Source organism: Trachypithecus francoisi, unplaced genomic scaffold (assembly GCF_009764315.1).
Source record: "Trachypithecus francoisi isolate TF-2019V2 unplaced genomic scaffold, Tfra_2.0 Lachesis_group2, whole genome shotgun sequence".
In the NCBI taxonomy this organism is placed as follows: Eukaryota; Metazoa; Chordata; class Mammalia; order Primates; family Cercopithecidae; genus Trachypithecus; species Trachypithecus francoisi.
The window spans coordinates 88,305,982-88,325,803 of record NW_022681465.1 but is presented as its reverse complement, the minus strand read 5'-3'; positions in this window follow the sequence as shown (position 1 = coordinate 88,325,803).

Sequence of the window (19,822 nt, the reverse complement as noted above, 5' to 3'; positions counted from 1 at the left end):
CTTGCTCTGTTGCCCAGGCTGGAGTGCAGTGGCATGATCTCAGCTCACTGCAACCTCACCTCTTAGGTTCAAGTGATTCTCCTGCCTCAACCTCCCGAGTAGCTGGAATCACAGGCATGTGCCACCACACTCAGCTAATTTTTGTATTTTTAGTAGAGACAGGGTTTTGCCATGTTGGCCAGGCTACTCTTGAACTCCTGATTCAAGTGATCCACCCACCTTGGCCTCCCAAAGTGCTGGGATTGTAGGCTTGAGCCACTGTGCTCGGCCATGAATAAGTTCTTCAGTGGTGATATCTGAGATTTTGGTGCACCCATTGCCTGAGCAGTGTACACTGTACCCAATGTGTAGTCTTTTATCCCTTGCCACCCCCCACCCTTTCCCCTAGTCCACAAAGTCCATTGTATCATTCTTATGCCTTTGCGTCCTCACAGCTTAGCTACCACATATATGTGAGAACATATGATGTTTGGTTTTCCATGCCTGAGCTACTTCACTTAGAGCAATAGTCTCCAATTCCACCTGATGATAAATTCCTATTCTGCATAATTACCCTAATTCTTTTTCTGTTGTTTGTAGCCAAGTCCTCTAACCAATACAAAATCCAAATGGAATTTTCAGTAATGTTCAGTGCCTGCTTATTCCCCTCTACCTGCCTCCACCAGACAGAAGAAAACTTACAGATTATCCCTTTGTCTTCTGGGAGAAAACCTAATTGCTTGACAGCGAATCTTCCCCTGGCTGTGAAATACGCTGAAAAGGTCTTCAAGTCTCAGGAGGTAAACATGAGATTAGTCTTAGTCACTCAACGTTCCTCCCTCATTGCATTGTTTCCCTCCTGGATTTTTTTCTCAGGATCTGGCTCTGTCACCCAGGCTGGAGTACAGTGGTGTGATCAATCATGGCTCACTGCAGCCTTGACCTCCTGGGCTCAAGCAATCCTCCTATCTTAGCCTCCTGAGTAGCTGTGACTACAGGCATACCACCACCCCCAGCTAATTTTGTTGTTGTTTGTTTGTTTGTAGAGACAGAATCTTACTCTCTGTTGCCCAGGGGATCTCAAACTCCTGGGCTCAAGTGATCTTCCTGCCTCAGCCTCCAAAGTGTTGAGATAGATTACAGGCATAAGCCACCACGGCTGGTCTTTTTTTTCCTACTTTGACACAGATTTATTTGGTGTAGAATATTTGCACCATCAATCAAAATTCCTCTTTCCTTCAAATGCTTTGGTTTTCTAAAGTCTTGATTCTTACAGCCCCCAGCTTTGTCTCTTGAATTCAGTTCATCAGATATCAGCAAAGCTGGCACTATGAGCCTGCTAAGACATTTTGGAAAGCCAGCAGCTGTCCGCTAAAGGTTTTCATTCTTCCTGTTTGGTATCAGAGGTAACTTGTGTGTCTTTCAAAAGTCCCTGTTTGGCTTAAATAGATATTAGAAGAAAGTGGTAACACTTAGCCTGAATGTAAACCTTCACCGCAAGACAGGAATGTGTAGTACATGGGGTCCAAAGGCTTTGTTTTGATTGTTTTGACTGGGGATTTCCTCTAATTCTTTTCCTTTTAAAAAGGTAATTATAGAGACAATGGTCTCACTATGTTACCCCAGGCTGGTCTTGAACTTCTGGGCTCAAGTGATCCTCCCTCATTGGCCTCTCAAAGATAGGATTAGGGCGTGCGAGGATTACAGGCGTGAGACACAGCACGCGGCCCCTTCTCACTTTCACATTTGCAGGATCAGGAAATGTAGAGGTATGAGTTTTATTTTAAAGTTAGCTCATTTGTCCTTTTCAAAAAGTCCTCATTTTGACCCAAAGACTGAATGTCATGTTTTTTTCCTCCATGTGAACTAAAGGAGTCACCTGCCATAGCCCGGAGAGGTGAGGAAAGCTGAAGGTGTTTGACACACAAGGAGTAGGAGGCTGTGCTCTGCTCCAAAAGGAAGCACATCCTGTGAAACAGGAGGAGCCAGACTTCTTTGGCAGATGCTTCAATAGCAAAGTTCAAGGGCTGCTGCTCCATCCTGCCATTGACACCACATGGTCACTTACAGATAGCCTTGGCATGTTAATTTAGAATGATGAGGAAAGAAGCCAAATTTCACCTAAAGCAGTGTTTAATGAGCTTCAGAACTATCTGGGATGATTGCTAGAAATACAGATTTCTAGATACCATACCAGACCTGCAGACTAGGATTATCTAAAATCTAAGTCAGTGTGTACACGTGTGTGTTGAGTATGTTGGAGGCAGGGAGCTTGGTCATTTTTTTAAATTAGCAAAGTGAGTTAATAGGGACATAGCAAGTATTAGGTTGGTGAAAAGTAGTTGCAGTTTTTGCCATTACTTTTAACAGCAAATACTACATTTTTGCTCCGACCTAATAAATCCAAACTAACTGATGTTCAATATTGGTAAATGGTGACACTATTGAACAATTGTTGAATACTAATTAACATTTTCATTTTTCATTATGTATTTAAACTTTTTATTTAGAAATAATGATAGATTAACATGCAGCTTTAAGGAGCAATGCAGACAGAGCTTATACTCCTTTTACTTAGTTCCCCTTAATGGTAACATCCTGCAAAACTATAGTACAATATCACAAGCAGGATATTGACATTGACACAATCGAGGTACAGAACAGAACATTTCCATCACCACAAGGATCTCTCATGGAGTCTTTTGTAGTGATGGGGCTCAGAAACTGATACCCCAACATATGATACTTTGACACAGTGAAGTGAAGAAGCCTCAAGATCTCACTGATCTTCCCCTCATCCTCCAACTTTCCCTCCCAAAGCGCAGGACAAAGTTCCTTTATCTGCCTAAGATCCAGATCCATCAAACAGAAAAATTGTTTTCTCTTTCCCTCTCTGTAAGACCAAAAATGTAATCACACCTGAACAGACCCTTTCACAGGATAATGTACACGTTGATCTCTATTCCCTGATCCAGTCATTCTCCCTAGTAATTCCCTTAAGAGAATTATTCTTCTCCCTATTCCCGTAACCTGTTTCACCAGGGTGGATATAAACTTTTGAACCTCATTGATGGGGGTGGACAATCACTCTGTGGTTCTCTCTGTTTATATACATTAATAATATTCATATGCCTTTTTTCCCATTAATCTGCCTTTTGTGAGTTGAATTTTCAGTGAAGCTTCAGAGGGTGAAGGGGAAGTTTCCCTTGGCCCCTGCAATAGCTGTACTTACTTCCCTAACCTCATACCCCAGTCCTTAGCTCCTGGCTACTGCAGTTTTGTTTCTCTAATTTGTCATTTCAAACATGTTGTATAAATGGAATCATACATTCTGTAACCATTTTGGATTTTTTTTCAGCCGACATAATTCTCTGGAAATTCATTCAAGTTATGCGTATCAGCAGTTTGTCCCATTTTATTGCCTGGTGGTGTCTGTCACATGGTCTGAATGTACCACAGCTTGTTTAACCATTCACCCTTCAACAGACGCCTGGGTTGTTTCTAGTTTGGGACTATTATGAAAAAAGGTTTTGGCTGAACATAATTTGTCATTGCTCCAAGATAAATACCTAGGAGTGAAATTGCTAGGTGGTATAGTAGGTGCACATTTAGTTTTGAAAGAAACTTCCAAACTACTTTCCACAGTGGTTGTACCAGTTTACCTTCCCATCAGTAATGTATAAGTCATTGGGTTTCTCCATGTCTTTGACAGCATTTGGTAATGTCAGTGTTTTGAATTTTAGTCATACTGATATTACATAGTGATGGCTTACGGTTTTAATTTGAATTTTACTAATTGTTGAACATCTTTTCATGTGCCCATTTGCCTTCTGTGTATCTTCCTCAGTAAAATGTCTCTATATGTCTTTTGCTAATTTTCTGATTGTATTGTTTATTTTTTACTGTTAAGTTTTGAATGTTCTTTATATATTCTAAATACTAGTTGTTTGTTAGGTTAGCAAATCTTCTCTGCTAGTCTGTAGTTTATCTTTTTATCCTCTTAACCTTTCCCAGAGCAAAACTTTTAAATTTCAATAAGGTTCAAGTTATCCTTTTTTTTTTTTTTTTTTCTTATGGGTTATGCTTTTGGTTGGCAAGCCTAAGAACACTTTACCTAGCCTAAGACCCTGCAGATTTTCTCCTTAAAAAAAAAAAAAGTTTTATAATTCTGGCCAGGTGCAGTTCCTCACACCTGTAACTCCAACACTTTGGGAGGCCACGGTGGCTGAATCTCCTTAGGTCAGCAGTTCAAGACCAGCCTGGCTACATGACAAAACCCTGTTTCTACTAAAAATACAAAAAATTAACCTGGAGTGGTGGTGTGTGCCCAGCTGCTTAGGAGGCTGAGGCACAAGAATCTCTTGAACCCAGGATGTGGAAGCTGCAGTGAGTCAAGATTGTATCATTGCACTCCAGCCTGGGCAACAGAGCAAGACTCTGTCTCAAAAAAAAAGTTTTATAATTCTATATTTTATGTGTAAGTTTATGATGCACCTTGAGTTAATTTTTACATAAGGTGTGAGGTTTGAGGTTTTTTTTTTTTTTTTTCGTCTATGGATGTCAATTACTCCAGCACCATTTGTTGAACAGACTATCTTTCCTCCATTGAATTGCTCTTGCACCTTTGTCAAAATTGGTTGGACATACTTGTGTGGGTCTGTTTCTGAGTTTTCTATTCTGTTCCATTGATTGATGTGTCTACTCTTTCACTAATACAACACAGTCTTGATTACTATTGCTGTATAATAAGCCTTGAAATTGAGTAGACTGATTTCTCTCACACACTCTTCTCTTTAAAAAAACTTTTAACTCTTCTAGCTGCTTTGCTTTTTTATATACATTTTAGAATAATCTATAGTTACAAAAATCTTGCTGGGATGTTGAATAGAATTGCATTTCAGCAGAACTGACATATTTACTATGTTGAGTTTTTCAATTCATGAACATGAACCTCTCCATTTATCTAAATCTTCTTTAAATTCTTCCATCAGCACTTCATAGTTTTCAGCATACAAACCCTGTGCATGTTTTGTTAGAGTTATACCTAAGAATGTCATGGGTTTTTGAGTAATTCTAAATGATATTGTATTTTTTCTTTTAGGGTCCATGTGAGTTTTTTTTTTTTTTTTTGCTAGTATTAATTTATGTATGTTTTTCTTGTAGCCTGAGACTTTGATAAACTCACTTGTCAATTCTAAGAGGTCTTAACAAATTTTTGGGGGGTATTTTCTATGTAGATAATCATGCAAATAGAAACAGTTTTATTTCTTTATAATATGGTTACCTTTTATTTCCTTTTCTTGTCTTACCACACTGACTGGAACTTCCAGTACTACACTGAATGAGAGGGATGAGAGCAGACATCTTTGCCTTGTTCCCAGTCGTAGGGGGAAAGCACTCAGTCTTTCATCACTTAGTGTAATGTTTGTTGTAGGTTTTTTGTAGGAACTCTTTGTGAAGTTGGGGAAGTTCCTCTCTGTTCCTAGTACATTGAGAGTTTTTATCAATGAATAAAAGAGAGCTTTTATGAATGGTTGTTGAATTTTATCATTTTTTTTTTACTTGGCTAGGTGCAGTGGCTTATGCCTATAATCCCAATATTTTAGGTGGCTGAGGTAGAAGAATTGCTTGAGACCAGGAGTTCAAGACCAGCCTGGGCAACCTAAAAGTTAAAAAATTTTATCCTTTATCAATTGATACAATCATATACTTTTTATTTTTTAGCATGTTGATATGATGGATTACATGGTTTGATTTTCAAATGTTGAACCTCCCTTGCATACCTGGAATAACTCCCACTTGGTCTTGGTGTACTATTCTTTCAATAGGTGGTTGAATGTGATTTGCTAAAAATTTGCATCCAACATCTAGGTGAGTGAGTGTGTGTTGGGGTGAGGGATGTGGTTGTTTTTAATAAATATCGCAAGTGGTTCTAATGTCTTTGGTCCCCAGACCGTACTTTGAAAGATGCTGGTTCATGCCTGTTATCCCAGCACTTTGGAAGGCTAAGGTGGGCAGAGAACTTGAGGCCAGGAATTCGAGACCAGCCTGGCCAACATAGTAAAACCCGTCTCTACTAAAAATACAAAAATTAGCTGGGTGTGATGGTGCGCCTCTATAATTCCAGCTACTCGCGAGGCTGAGGTGGGAGAATCGCTTGAACCTGGGAGGTGGGTGTTGCAGTGAGCCAATGTCATGCCACTGCCCTCCAGACTCGGTGACAGAGTGAGACTCCATCTCAAAAAAAAGAAAGAAAGAAAGGAAAGAAAGGAAAGAAAGGAAGAAAGGAAGAAAGGAAGAAAGGAAGAAAGAAAGAAAGAAAGAAAGATGGTGAGTTGAATTAGCGCCAGAACCAGCTCTAACAATCAACTAATGATTTAGGTCAGGCAAAAATAACAGAATTAAAATAACCAGCTCACGAACTAAGGCAGGATTTCCAGTGTCTAGAAGGCCTCATTCTGTCCAGGAGATAAAAGTGAAAAGTCTCAAGACCAGGTAGAATACACTCCTGCTCTAGAAAGAGACCAGGGCTGCCACGCAGTAGGTGTATGGTGCTTCTCAGTGCCAGACAGGGAGACTATAGAAAGAAAGGATTATAAGATTCTGGAAAAGATTTAGAAAACCACCCTATCTTATATGGTGCCACCCCCAAACTGTCCTAAGCTCAGAGTTCATGTACTTTGGTCTACCATCGAGTAAAACAGCATGGAAGAGAAGGACATGGTTCCTATGAACCCTGGAATTTGTACAAAAAAAAACCAGTCTGGAGGTCTTCTAGTTAAACTAGGATCAATAGCTTATTTTGTGTAAAAGAGCCTTTTATTTTTTATTTTTTAGAGACAGAGTCTTGCTGTGTTCCCCAGGATGCAGTGCAGTGGCACGATCTCGGCTCATTGCAACCACTGCCTCCTGGGTTCCAACGAGTCTCCTGCCTCAGCCTCCTGGGTAGATGGGATTACAGGTGCATGCCACCACACCAGGTTAATTTTTGTATTTTTAGTAGACACAGGGTTTCACCATGTTGACCAGGCTGGTCTCAAGCTCCTAACCTCCTGACCTCAGGTGATCCACCTGCCTCAGCCTCCCAAACTTCTAGGATTACAGGTGTAAGCCCCGGCACCCTGACAAAAGAGCCCCCCCCCTTTTTTTTGATGGAGTCTCGCTCTCTTGCCCAGGCTGGAGTGCAATGATGTGATCTCAGCTCCCTGCAACCTCTGCCTCCGAGGTTCAAGCAACTCTCCTGCCTCTGCCTCCTGAGTAGCTGGGATTACAGGTGTGCACCACCATGCCCTGCTAATTTTGTATTTTTATTTCTATTTTTAGTAGAGACAGGGTTTCACCATATTGGTCAGGCTGGTCTCGAACTCCTGACCTCATGATCTGCCCACCTTGGCCTCCCAAAGTGCTGGAATTACAGGCGTGCACCACCACACCCAGTCAAGAGCCCATTTTTTATGATCTCTACCAGACCCCACTTCAGCTCCAGTGGGACTAGAGAGATCAGAGTGCCCCTACAGGCTAAGCTTGGTATTGTCAGTAGCCCTCATAACCGGCAATTTTTAATTTGCTAGTGGTCCCGAGGAAGTAACACAGGTGAGAGCTTTGCTGGGACTGGAATCAGGAACAGCTACAGTGGCTGACTCATTTCTTCTGCGAGATGTACTTCCCAAGGGCAGAGCGGAGGAGTGCTGGGAACCAGAACAACTGACAGATTAGCCTGGCAGGTGATAACTGAGACAGCTTTTTCTACTACGTTGCGTTGCGGCTCAACACAGAAGAATCCCAGCTGCAGGGTTAAAAACCATAAAATGCAAACATGAAATAAAGAAGGCTCTGCAAGTAGGCTTTGCAGTGTGGGGGCAGGAGAGAGAGCCCTTCACAATCTTTGCCTAAGAAGGAATAATACATCACTGCACCATCTCTGGTTTATAAAGTAATAACAGGTACCATATGGTAATTGCTTACTATATGCCAGGAATTGGGTAGTACACACTATATACATTATGGCTAGTCTTCACATCACAGGTAAAATAGCATGACCACGTTAAACCAAAGTATTCTAAGTAATCCCTGGGGTGAAGTCATCCCATGGATACCATTGCCAGAGCCACTCATGAGGCATTCAGAACATAGAGGTTTATGTCATTATGCAGAGTGAACGCCACTCCAATCAGATGGTTAGGCCATAAAGCCTTCTGCTCTAGCAAACCATCAACAGTGCGCACATAACTGAGAAAATGAAAAGTTGAACTTCATACTTTTTAGTCTTAGCAGATTTTAAGGGGAAACAGGGTCTACAAAAACAAAAAGAGAGACCTTTCTCCTCTTTATTCCTCAGGGGTGACACTTGGGATAGGGTTAGAAACATCCAGTGGGTGGTAGAAAGATCCAGAGATCCAAAGAATGTCAGGCTGGCCCTTCCTTCCCCAGGAATTTCTTGGGCTGGGATGGTTTCCTCACCATGCCTGGGAAGACTGTTGGGTGAGAAAGGCTACTACCCTGCAGGAATGTAACTAGAGGAGTCATGTCTCACTCCCCTCCTTCCCTCTCATGGCCTTTCAAGCCTCCTCACTGGCCAAATACAACTGGAAGCCAGTAGACAAACTGTGTCCGGAATTGGGTTCTTGGTCTGACTGACTTCAAGAACGGAGCCGCGGACCCTCATGGTGAGTGTTACAATTCTTAAAGGTGATAGTCCAGAGTTTGTTCATTCAGATGCTCAGATGTGTCCACAGTTTCTTCTTTCTGGGGCGTTCGTGGTCTGGCAGACTTCAGGAGTGAAGTTGCAGATCTTCATGTGAGCTTTACAGCTCTTAAAGGTGGCACATCTGCAGTTGTTCGTTTTTCCTGGTGGGTTCGTGGTCTCACTGGCTTCAGGAGAGAAGCTGCAGACCTTTGCAGTAAGGGTTACAGCTCATAAACGCTGTGTGGACCCAAAGAGTAAGCAGCAGCAAGACTTGCTGTAAAGAGCAAAGACAACAAAACTTCCAGACTGTGAAGGCCGCCCAGAAGCGGTAGCCACTGCTAGCGCAAGCAGCCTGCTTTTATTCCCTTATCTGACCCCACCCACATCCTGCTGATTGGTCCATTTTACAGAGAACTGATTGGGCTATTTTACAGAGAGCGGACTGGTCTGTTTTGACAGAATGCTGATTGGTGCCTTTACAATCCTTTAGCTAGACGCAGAGTGCTAGACAGAAAAGTTCTCCAAGTCCCCACTAGATTAGCTAGATACAGAATACTGATTGGTGCATTTACAAATCTTGAGCTAGACACAGGGTGCTGATTGGTGTGTTTACAAACCTGAGCTAGACACAGAGTGTTGACTGGCCTATTTACAATCCCTTAGCTAGACATAAAGGTTCTCCAAGTCCCCAATAGACTCAGGAGCCCAGCTGGCTTCACTTAGGGGACCCTGCACTGGTGCCACAGGCGGAGCTGCCTGCCAGTCTGGCTCCCTTTACCCGCACTCCTCAGCCCTTGGGCGGTTGATGGGACCGGACGCTGGGGAGCAGGGTGCGTTGTTCTTCTGGGAGGCTCGGCTAGCGGAGGAGCCCACCGTAGAGGGGAGGCTCTGGCATGGCGGGCTGCAGGTCCGGATCCCTGCCCTACGGGGAGGCAGCTAAGGCCCAGAGAGAATTCGAGTGCAGCGCCTGAGGGCCCGCACTGCTGGGGGACCCGGCGCACCCTCTGCAGCTGCTGGTCCGGGGGGTGCTAAGCCCCTCACTGCCCCGGGCCGACCCCACGCCCATCCGGAACTGGCCCTGGCCCTGGTTCCCGCCTGCGCCTCTACCTCCGCACCTCCTGGCAAGCAGAGGGAGCCGGCTCCAGCCTGGGCCAGCCCAGAGAGTGGCTCCCACAGTGCAGTGAAGGGCTGAAGGGCTCCTCAAGCGCCACCAGAGTGGGTGGCCGAGCCCGAGGAGGCGCCAAGAGTGAGGGCTGTCACCTCTCAAAAGGAACCACTGAAGTAGTGCATTCAAGCTAGCTTAGGCTTGCAAAGGGCATGGTGGAGGAGAGTATAACTACAAGGGGCAAATGGAGACACTTTTCATCTCTCTGCGGCCCTCCTACTTCCAACACACACGGCACGCACACACACACACAAACTCATATACACACAAAGGAACTCAGCCACTCCCAACCTAACAGTTTTTCACCTTGGCTCATAGTTACTGTACTGTGGAGCTTTGTACATGCGCTTCCTTCTATCTAAAACACTTTTTCTTTCACCTATATTCATCTTTCAGTCTCAGTGTTGACATTGTTTCCTCCAGGGAGCCCTTCTTGGTTTCCAAGCCTGGGCTGGATGCCCTGACTCTGTCTCTCACAATAATAGTACTTAACATTTTTAAGTGTGTACAGTAGCAGGCTTTGTTCTCAATAACACCTAATGTGTGTTAATTCACGTATTCCTTACAACCTTATCAGAAAGGTACTATTGTCTCCAATTTACAGACCAGAAAAATGAAGTACTGAACAGTTAATGATCAAGGTCACCCAAGTAATTAAAGATGCAGTCTAGATTTGGTTTTGGATGGACAGAATCTAGAGCCCATGCTATTAGTTATTGTGTTAAATTGCTTTCTGTTTCAAACTGTACTTATCCATAGACCATTCAGAGTGTCTGGTACATAGAAGGCACTCAGCAAATACTAGATTTAAATAGTGGGTTAATTAATCTATGTAGGATTGGGATCCTAAATCAGTTTCTTAAGAACATTTGGGTGAGAAGGATTTGTTATCTAGCTTTTGCTTTGTCCCCATCAAATACTTACATGAGATTATGTTTTAATGCAGAAGATCTGTCTAAGAACTTCTGGTACCCCAGAATTTATTATCCTGGTTGCTGTTGGGAGTTCAAGTGTCCTTGTGATTAAGGATTTGACAGCACAATTTCTGCAAAAACCATTAATGGTATCCACTTCAGCAATTATATTTCTCATTTCCCGCCTGGGAATTCAAGCCCTATCCTTTGCTCACATGGATGTGCAGTAACTTATGGATCTGATGCAGTGTCTGACGCCACAGTTTCTGCAAAAACCATTAGTGGTGTCTGCTTCAGCAATGAGGTACAGGAATCGTCTGTTGGAAGACATCAAAGAAAAAAAGAGGGTGGCTATGTAGATGAGTTGTGGGAAGATGGTGTAATGTACAGGAAGGAAACAGCTCTAAGGGGAGAAGAATGAAGAAGGCTTATTGGATTCGATTAGATGAAGAGTTAAACTGAGATAATGCCAAAGTGAAGAGAGTCAAGAAACTAAAATTTTATAGTGTACCTTTCATAGGACAGGCACCATGTTTTAAATAATGATTCCTTTAATCGTTACAACAAACCAGAAGGATATTTTTCAGTTTACAGATGAAAAAAACTGAAGGCAAAAGAGGTTAAGTACTTGCCCAGCATTATCCAGAAAGTGGCTATGCAGGGATTCAAAGCCTGTGTTCGTTCTGCTGCTCATAGCCCTCCTGGCACAGTTTAGAGCTCCAATGCCTAGTACAGAGGCCAAAACATCACTCCCTCACTCACTTATTGGTTCATTCATTTATATACAAGTATTTACACAGGTGCCTACATTGTGCTAGACACTGCAGTAAGTGCTGGGGATATTACAGTGAAGAAGGCACATCCATGGCTTCAAGGATCACATTCATCATTGTGAAACCTGTAATGATAGGATGCTATGGTAGTGCCAGAGCAACTAACCCAGTCTTGGTGGAAGTGAAAAGAGACACTGACCTCAAGGAAGGCTTGCAAAGGAAACACATTCAGATGGATCTTTGAGAGACTGGGGATTAGCAAGGAGAGGAAGTGGAGCAGTATATTCCAGAGAGAGGATATAGCTGGTGCAAAGGCCTGGAGATCTTCCAGAATTGCCAGTAGCTCCGCAGGAGGTAGGATGATGGCAAGAGATGAGACAGGGCAGATAAACAGGGTTCCAAATGTGTGAAGCCTTGTGTAATATGTAAAGAATTTTGGACTTTTATCTTGAGAACCATGAGGAGCTAATGTAGGGATATTATCGGACTTGTGGTTCGGAAGTCTGGCTATGGTGTGAAGAACGAACTAAAGGAGAAAAAAAATGGAGGCAAGAATAACTTGAACTAACATAGTGGCACTGGGTTAAGGGGAGAGATTCAGAAAATATCAAGAAGGCAGAATCAACCAACAGGACTTGGTGATGAACTGGCCACGAGGAATAAGGGGGAAAAACAGTCAGTTACAACACGGTGGTTTTTGGTTTCTATGTAGAAAGGTGAAATTGACATTCACTGAAATAGAGCGTGCAGGAGGAGACGCAAGCTTGGAACAGACTGCATCGACTTTAATTCTGGGACATTCAAATGGAAATGCCCAGTGGGCAGTTGGTTATATGGGTCTGGACCTCAGGATGGAGATCTAGACTGAATAGAACAATTTCAGTTATCAGCATGAAGATCATTGTTAGCACTCTTAGTCAAGAATCAGAATTGCCTCTGGGGCTTTTTTTTTCTTTGCAAATGAAGATGTCCGATTTCATCCCAAACCAACTGAATCTCAAAGTTTTCAGGGGGCAGGATCTAGAAACATAGGTTTTTAAAGAGCTCCATTGGGACTCTGTTGCCCTGTCAAGGTCAAAATTTATTGATATGTGTGGTAGCCATGAAAATGTACTGCTCACACCTACTTCAAGAGAACCTGCTTTGAGAAGCACAGCCAGTCTCCCTTTGGATCCAGCACCATGTTCACACCAAGTTAACACTACCTGGCTGGTACAGGACGGCTTAACAGGCAACCTGGGCTCCAGGATTCCAGATGGGCCTGACTGGAACTTTCTTAGAACTACCCGGAAATCTGAGACGCTTCTTACCCAGATGTCCTCTGTTCCCCCTCTTCTTTCACCTGTGTCAGAATAACATCATGATCTGAATGTTTTCCCAACCTATTTCTGCTCCCTCATCTTTATCCTTCATGGATGCTTTCCCCAATAAATCTCTCATGCATCTTGATGGATGCTTCTTGGGAAGCCAGAACTGACACAATTTGGCTGGTAATTGAAGGCATAGATATGGTAGAGATCATTCAGTAGAGAAGAGAAGAAGGCCAGACAGAACCCTGAGGATCACCTACATTCCCAAGATAGGCAGCAAAAGAGGTTTCCAGAAAAAGAAGGAGATGAAGTGGCCAGAAAAGTAGGATGGAACACAAAAGAACATGACCTCACAGAAGTCCTGGAAAGGGAGCTTCAGGCCAGGCACGGTGGCTCATGCCTGTAATCCTAGCATTTTGAGAGGCCAAGGCAGGCGGATCACCTGAGGTCAGGAGTTCGAGACCAGCCTGGTCAACATGATGAAACCCCATCTCTACTAAAAATAGAAAGAAAAAATTAGCTGGGTGTGGTGGTGTGTGCCTATAGTCCCAGCTACTCAGGAGGCTGAGGCAGGAGAATCACTTGAACCCAAGAAGTGGAGGTTGCAGTGAGCCAAGATCAGCCCCCTGCACTCCACCCTGGGTGACAGAGTGAGACTCCATCTCAAAAAAAAAAAAAAAAAAAAAGAACTTCAAAGAGGCCGATATGGTTCATATAGTCACAGTGGTCAAATAAGGACTCAAAAGATTTAATAGTATGGGCAGGAGGTCTCAGTGACAGTGTCTTCAGTGGAGTTAGAAATGTAGATTGAAGTAGGCAAGGAATACAGTGTAGATGAGGAAGTGGAGTTACTGAGGGCAGACATGCCTTTGAAGGATCTTGTCTAAGAAAAGGAGAAAATAAGATAGGGTGGATTTGGATTTGAGAATTTTTCTTTAATGAATTCTATACATTTCTTTTTATAAAATGGGATATCCTAGGGGCCTTTTTAAATGCTTCCAGGAAGGAGGTAGTGTAAGGACAAGAGTGAAGAGCAATGTTGAGAGATGGTGGAACCAGATGAGACCACTATGAGACAGAAAGAATAGACTAAGAGGCAGAACCCCTTTCCCAGCTTGGCAATGCGGAAAAGAAGAAAGAAGAGCTGCAGACACAAGTAAACTTGTGTATTGGGTACCAGAAAGTCGAGGGAGTTTCCATATGATGGCTTCTATTTTCTTTGAGGTTAAGTCTCAAGTGAGAGGAGAGTGAGCCGTGGTAGGATATAGGTTAAAAAAAGAAGACAGAAGTTTAAAATAATTTCTGTAGAGAGTGAGAAGTGAGCTACTCGGACAACAGAAGGATTGTCAGGCAGCCATCAAGGACCTGGTTGGAGTCCATGAGTTCAGAGTGGCCTGACTACATGTGTTTGCATAGATTTCCCCCCGCCCATTAGACTATATGTATGGGGCACAGAAGGCAGGTTCTCCAGGCTTGGAGTGTTGCTGGGCAGGTGTGATGCAAGGACCATAGGGGAAGGCAGTGAAGGAAACTGTAGAGAAAGTGGTAGAAGGAATGGGCTATGAGGTCTAGATTAGTTAGAAAAGGAAACTAAGAGAGAGGATGAAGAAAAAAGAAAGTCAAGAACAGACAATGGAAATTTTAGAGAAAGGGAAATATAAGGATAGGAGATTTTGATCATTAGTGGAATGTTTGAAGATTTTAGAGGTGAAATCATTTTAGGTGGTGGTGAGGTCTCAGGTATGACGACTGGAGTAGGTGACTGTGATGGCATTTGGAGTTGAACAGGTAAAGAAATAAGGTGCAGAAGTGCTGGATGGGTCTTTCATACTGACACCAAAGAAACTGTCAGTGATAATAGATCTGGGGAAAGACGGAGATGGTGGACAGGGAGCCAGGGTTTACGGAAATGATGAGCCCTAATGAGGAGGTTCACAAGTGAGAGGAAGGAGGAAAGAAGGGCAGCAAAGCCAGATTACGGTATGGGTCTTAAAGGAAAAAAAGGATGTACTCAAGGTGGGAAGAATTGTTGAGGGAAGATGCTGTCAAGCTAATCTCTTACCTGAGGAGGACACGTAGAGTGTGGGAGAGCAAGAACCAAGTGGTCAGAGGGCTGCAGGACAAGAAATTTCCTTCGGAATGTCCGGGTTTCTCTTTAGGTGAGGAGATGCAGGAAACATTTTGTGATGTGGAAAATTCGGCAGAGTTTGTGTATGGGAAACAGGGTTTCCTGGGAGCACCCGGGAGAAAAAGGAAAAGCAGTGGGTTGAGGCAGGAAAAAGGAAGGACAACACAGTAGAGAAAAGAGTCTGGGAGAAAAGAGTTGGCAAAGCAGTTTCATCTTGACTGGTGTCCAATGTTGACAGGAAGTAAACCAGGATGCACTCATAGCAGAGTTTCTGGAAGAAATATCCCCACAATGGCTTCATGAATAGGAGGGCCTTGGGTTTCTGTAAGAAGTCCAAGCTCAGGTAGATTATATGTCTAAAAGAATTCTAGTGTAATGAGTCCTTGAGCAATGACAGTATCAAAGTTTCAGCATTCTAAGACGATGCGAATTGTGAGTTCATCCAACTCATAACAACTTTCAGGGGGTGAGAAAGGAAACAGTATGTTTATCATGCATCATGATTTCAGAAACGTTACCATATGAAACATGTATGACTTAGTCAAGAAAATACAAAAGCTGCTTCTGTATAACTTCATCATGTCCCTGGTTAATGGAGTGGAATGTACACTCTATTTCTTAAATGAGTAAAGGAGAAAGGTGTTGAGAGATGGCCATTCAGAGAGAATAAGAGGAAATGAGATGAAAGTGCTGCCTGGGTGATGTTAGTGAGGATTTCCTAACAGCGATCGTTCTAGTTTGGTCTAATCTTTGTTAATCACAAAACTGGGTTTACACAAAAAAAACAAGATTGTCTCCTCCTGAGGTACTTTAAATATGGTAGATTTCTCATTCCTTGGAAATGGATTTCCTGGCTGTAAGCCAAAATCTAGATAATCTCTCAAATTATTTACCAAAGTGACTCTTCTGCCTCCTTCACCCCTGTAATTCCCGTTTGTGTCTTTACCCAGCCAGTTTAGACCCTTGCTTATGTGTAGGGCAAAGTTTCGTGTAAACAGGCTTTATTTAGCTTTATTTAGTCTTTCTCTGAAACTTATTTCTTTAAATCCTAAAATAGAAAGTTAACAGAAGAATTTCCTAAGTTTTTCTCCACTCTATTTACATTTGAAAATGAGCATAATGCTGGAGATTTTTGTATGCTCCAAGAGGCAAAACCAGACCCCTGGTTGGTGTAATTTACTTAAATGCCAGATTCTCCTGGGGAAACTGGGCTCTCTTTATGACTTGATTCAAATAACTACTCTGATCCTCAATAGCTTTTTATGAAATTACCATGCAGAGCCTAAATTGGTGCAGCTGAATTAAATAAATATCAGAGTTTAACATTCTTAATCGCAAACCCTCAATTTAACCAACCATTTATTATAATCAAAAAGCAATCAATATGTTGATTGTGGTGACATGCAAAATGGAGGTAGAATTATTAGTAATTACCATATATTTGTGGTTCAATGTGATGGTGAAATAACTGGGAAAAATTGTTTAAAGCATACTACAGTTAAAGGACTGGTTGCTGTGTTTTGGAGCAGCATGCTATATTGATTGTAGTCTTTAAATAAATTGAATAACATAGTTGCTGTCAAACATATGAATTATTCATGAAGCTCAGTTTGAGAACACTAAAGCAGCCTCTGTTTATGAATATTCAGATGTGTTAATATATAAATGACTGACCCAACACTAACCAATTCTTGCAAGAAGAAAAGGTCTCAGAAACAAAATGAAAATCTATTAGGCAAACTTACTTGAGTCACCCGCTTGAAATGTAATCAGTCTGAGAGATGAGGAATAAAGACTGAGCTGCAAGTCAGGGAGGTATCAGACCAAAGAGGGAGGCATGGGGACCTTCTTTGACTGGGATTGCTTGGTGATGCCAAAGTCTTTTTTGCAGGCTTCAGGGACCCTGGAATTTCTATGATCACATTTCCAAAAGGGTGACCTTTGGATCCCTTCCTATCAATATTCGGAACTACGTAGTAACACACCTCTGGTTTACTTTTTCAGCCCTGTTTAGGAAAGGATGAAAGGAAATTTCAGAGCATTCCATATTTGAGAAAATCCTGACATTTTCTTTTCTCTAAATAAATTTCCACAGTGGCCTGTAAGCTGTATGTTTTAATATTTACAAGGCCTTATTAGAAACATAATTCTTACTTCCCAAAAACTCTGGATATCACTGAGTCTTGGGACAATATAGTTTAGTAAAAGATAAAATAGAGAATTTTTCTGAGGCCAGAAGATTACATAGATAAGAGTCTCATAGGGAGGCAGTGACTGGTGACCAATTAGGGTGATGAACTGCCCCAGTTTGCCTGGGTCTCAGAGGATTGCCAGGACACGGGAACGTCAGTTTCAGACAAGCTGGGATGAGTTGATAACCCTACCAGCCATGTCATTATGATCAGAGGAATCTCTTAGAATGTGGGACTTCTAGTGGAAAAACTAGGAGAACCCTGGGCAAACAAGGAGGGTTGGTCACCCTACCCAAACCACAAAATGAGATGAACACATTTGGGAGGATCTACTTATGCTGACCAAGTTTGCAAAAGACTACTGTACAAAACTAAAGGTTAACATATTCATTCACAAAAGAGCACACATTTTCCTGTGAGTGGAATTTTATGTACATCATCTAGGGGACTCCATTCCATTGTCAACACGACTAAATTTTTTGAGTAGAATCTTCCAAGTGTGTGTGTTATCAGAGCTAATGGAAGAAATGTCTGGAGTATTAATTCCCAAACATCATTGCGTATCAGTATCACCACAGGTGCTTGTTAAGAAGAGGGATCCTTGGGCCTCACTCAGAGATTTTCATTTACTAGGGCCTGGGATGGAGCTTTGGAACTGTATTTTTTATAAACTCCCCCAGAGGATACCAGTCAAGTTTAGGATAGGGGAAATATTTTACCCAGGCCAGGGTAGAACCTGATGAATCACTCTATCCAGCCACTTATTGGGTGACCACAATTTTCATGTTGCACATGTTGCAATGAGTCCACCTACTCTTAGGTTCTGGTATCTGACACTGTCCGTTCTCTTCTGACTCTGCCACTTACAAACTAAAAATTTAAGCAGTTCAGTTACACTGCCTGACCATCAGTTTCCTCATCTGTTGAGATGAACCTCATCTATTTGCATACAACCTATTTTATTAAGTTGTTATGAAATTAAGTGATACAATGCATGTGACATGTTTAGAAGCCTGAGAGTCATCAAGTTCAATGAATATTCGCTAAAATTATGATTTAATGTCTTTCCCTGACTGGTGATGAATAGACTAACACATTCTTACTCTTTTTTTTTTTTTTTTTTTTTTTTTGAGACGGAGTCTTGCTCTGTCACCCGGGCTGGAGTGCAGTGGCCAGATCTCAGCTCACTGCAAGCTCCGCCTCCCGGGTTTACGCCATTCTCCTGCCTCAGCCTCCCAAGTAGCTGGGACTACAGGCGCCCGCCACCTCGCCTGGCTAGTTTTTTGTATTTTTAGTAGAGACGGGGTTTCACCGTGTTAGCCAGGATGGTCTCGATCTCCTGACCTCGTGATCTGCCCGTCTCAGCCTCCCAAAGTGCTGGGATTACAGGCTTGAGCCACCGCGCCCGGCTCATTCTTACTCTTAACTTTTTTTTTTAACTAAATTCTCTGAAGACCATCTCTTTCCGTTAATGCACTCCTTTTTCAGTTGGAATGCCTCACACTATTAGGTTTCAGGTTAATATATTTGACTACATGAATGTTTGATTGTCCCACAGCTTTGATCTGTTTGTATAATCATGTATCTGACGATGAGATCTGAGTCACCCCAGTTCAGCCTGGGTGCTGTCAGCCATGTGCATTCAGCCAGTCTATTGGGGGCAGTCATGGATAGCATGAAGCCATTCCATTCTGGCAAGGTCATCATGAGTTGATGGTTGAGAAAAGTGAGTCCTGCAATATAGGGCATGGGTGGGAATGCCTTCTTTTGCAATGTCCATTTAATTCTCCCCTGTTCACTGCTCCAGTAGGTGGGGATTAGATAAATTCCATATATCTGCATTAGTTTCAGCTAGACTAAGTTTCATTTCCTCATTTTCTAGTTCTCAGAAGGATGCTTACCCCTACTGTCCTGTGCTAAGTAGAATCACCATGTGGAAGTGTGGTTACGCTAGTATGGCTACAATTGGCTAGTTGTTTACCAAGTTATTTCCTTTTTCCTCGTAGACACATAACTAAATATTTATCAGTCTTCCTGTCACTTAGATATGGTCATATGACTGAGTTTCAGCCAATGGAATCAGGCAGAAGTATTGTAAGTTATTTCTAGGCTTGTCTAAGGAAACCTCCGATGCAATCCTCTAAATCCTCTTCCCTCACCTGCTGACCTAATGCACTAGATTCGGCGAAGCCACTGGATTGTAAGAGGCTTGGATCCTGGGTCACTGCTCAGAGAAGAGCTGCCCAAGAGAATGCCTGACTAGGAACAGCTAAAATAGACCCTTGCATTTGTGAAAACCAACCTCCAATTGGGATTAGTCACTGAGATGTAGGGTTTTTCTTTCATCAGTTAGCTTGTCCTGACTTTTCAAGTAAGAAGGAGGAACTCCCAATATCCACTGTGAACATCGGGCAAGTTGTATTTTTGGTCTCTGACATTTTAATTTTTAAAAAATAAAATATGCTTTAAAAAATAAAGTTATACAAGTAAGTCTTTATATATTTATTCTAGAAAAATTAAAAACAAGGAAAAATTAAAGTAAGCCGTAATTATACAATATATTCTTTTGGACTATGTATATCTAGATACATTTTCCCTATTAAAATGAGCTCATCTGCTTTTGGCATTTTATAACTTTTTCCATTACTTAACATGTATTTATTTATTTATTTTTA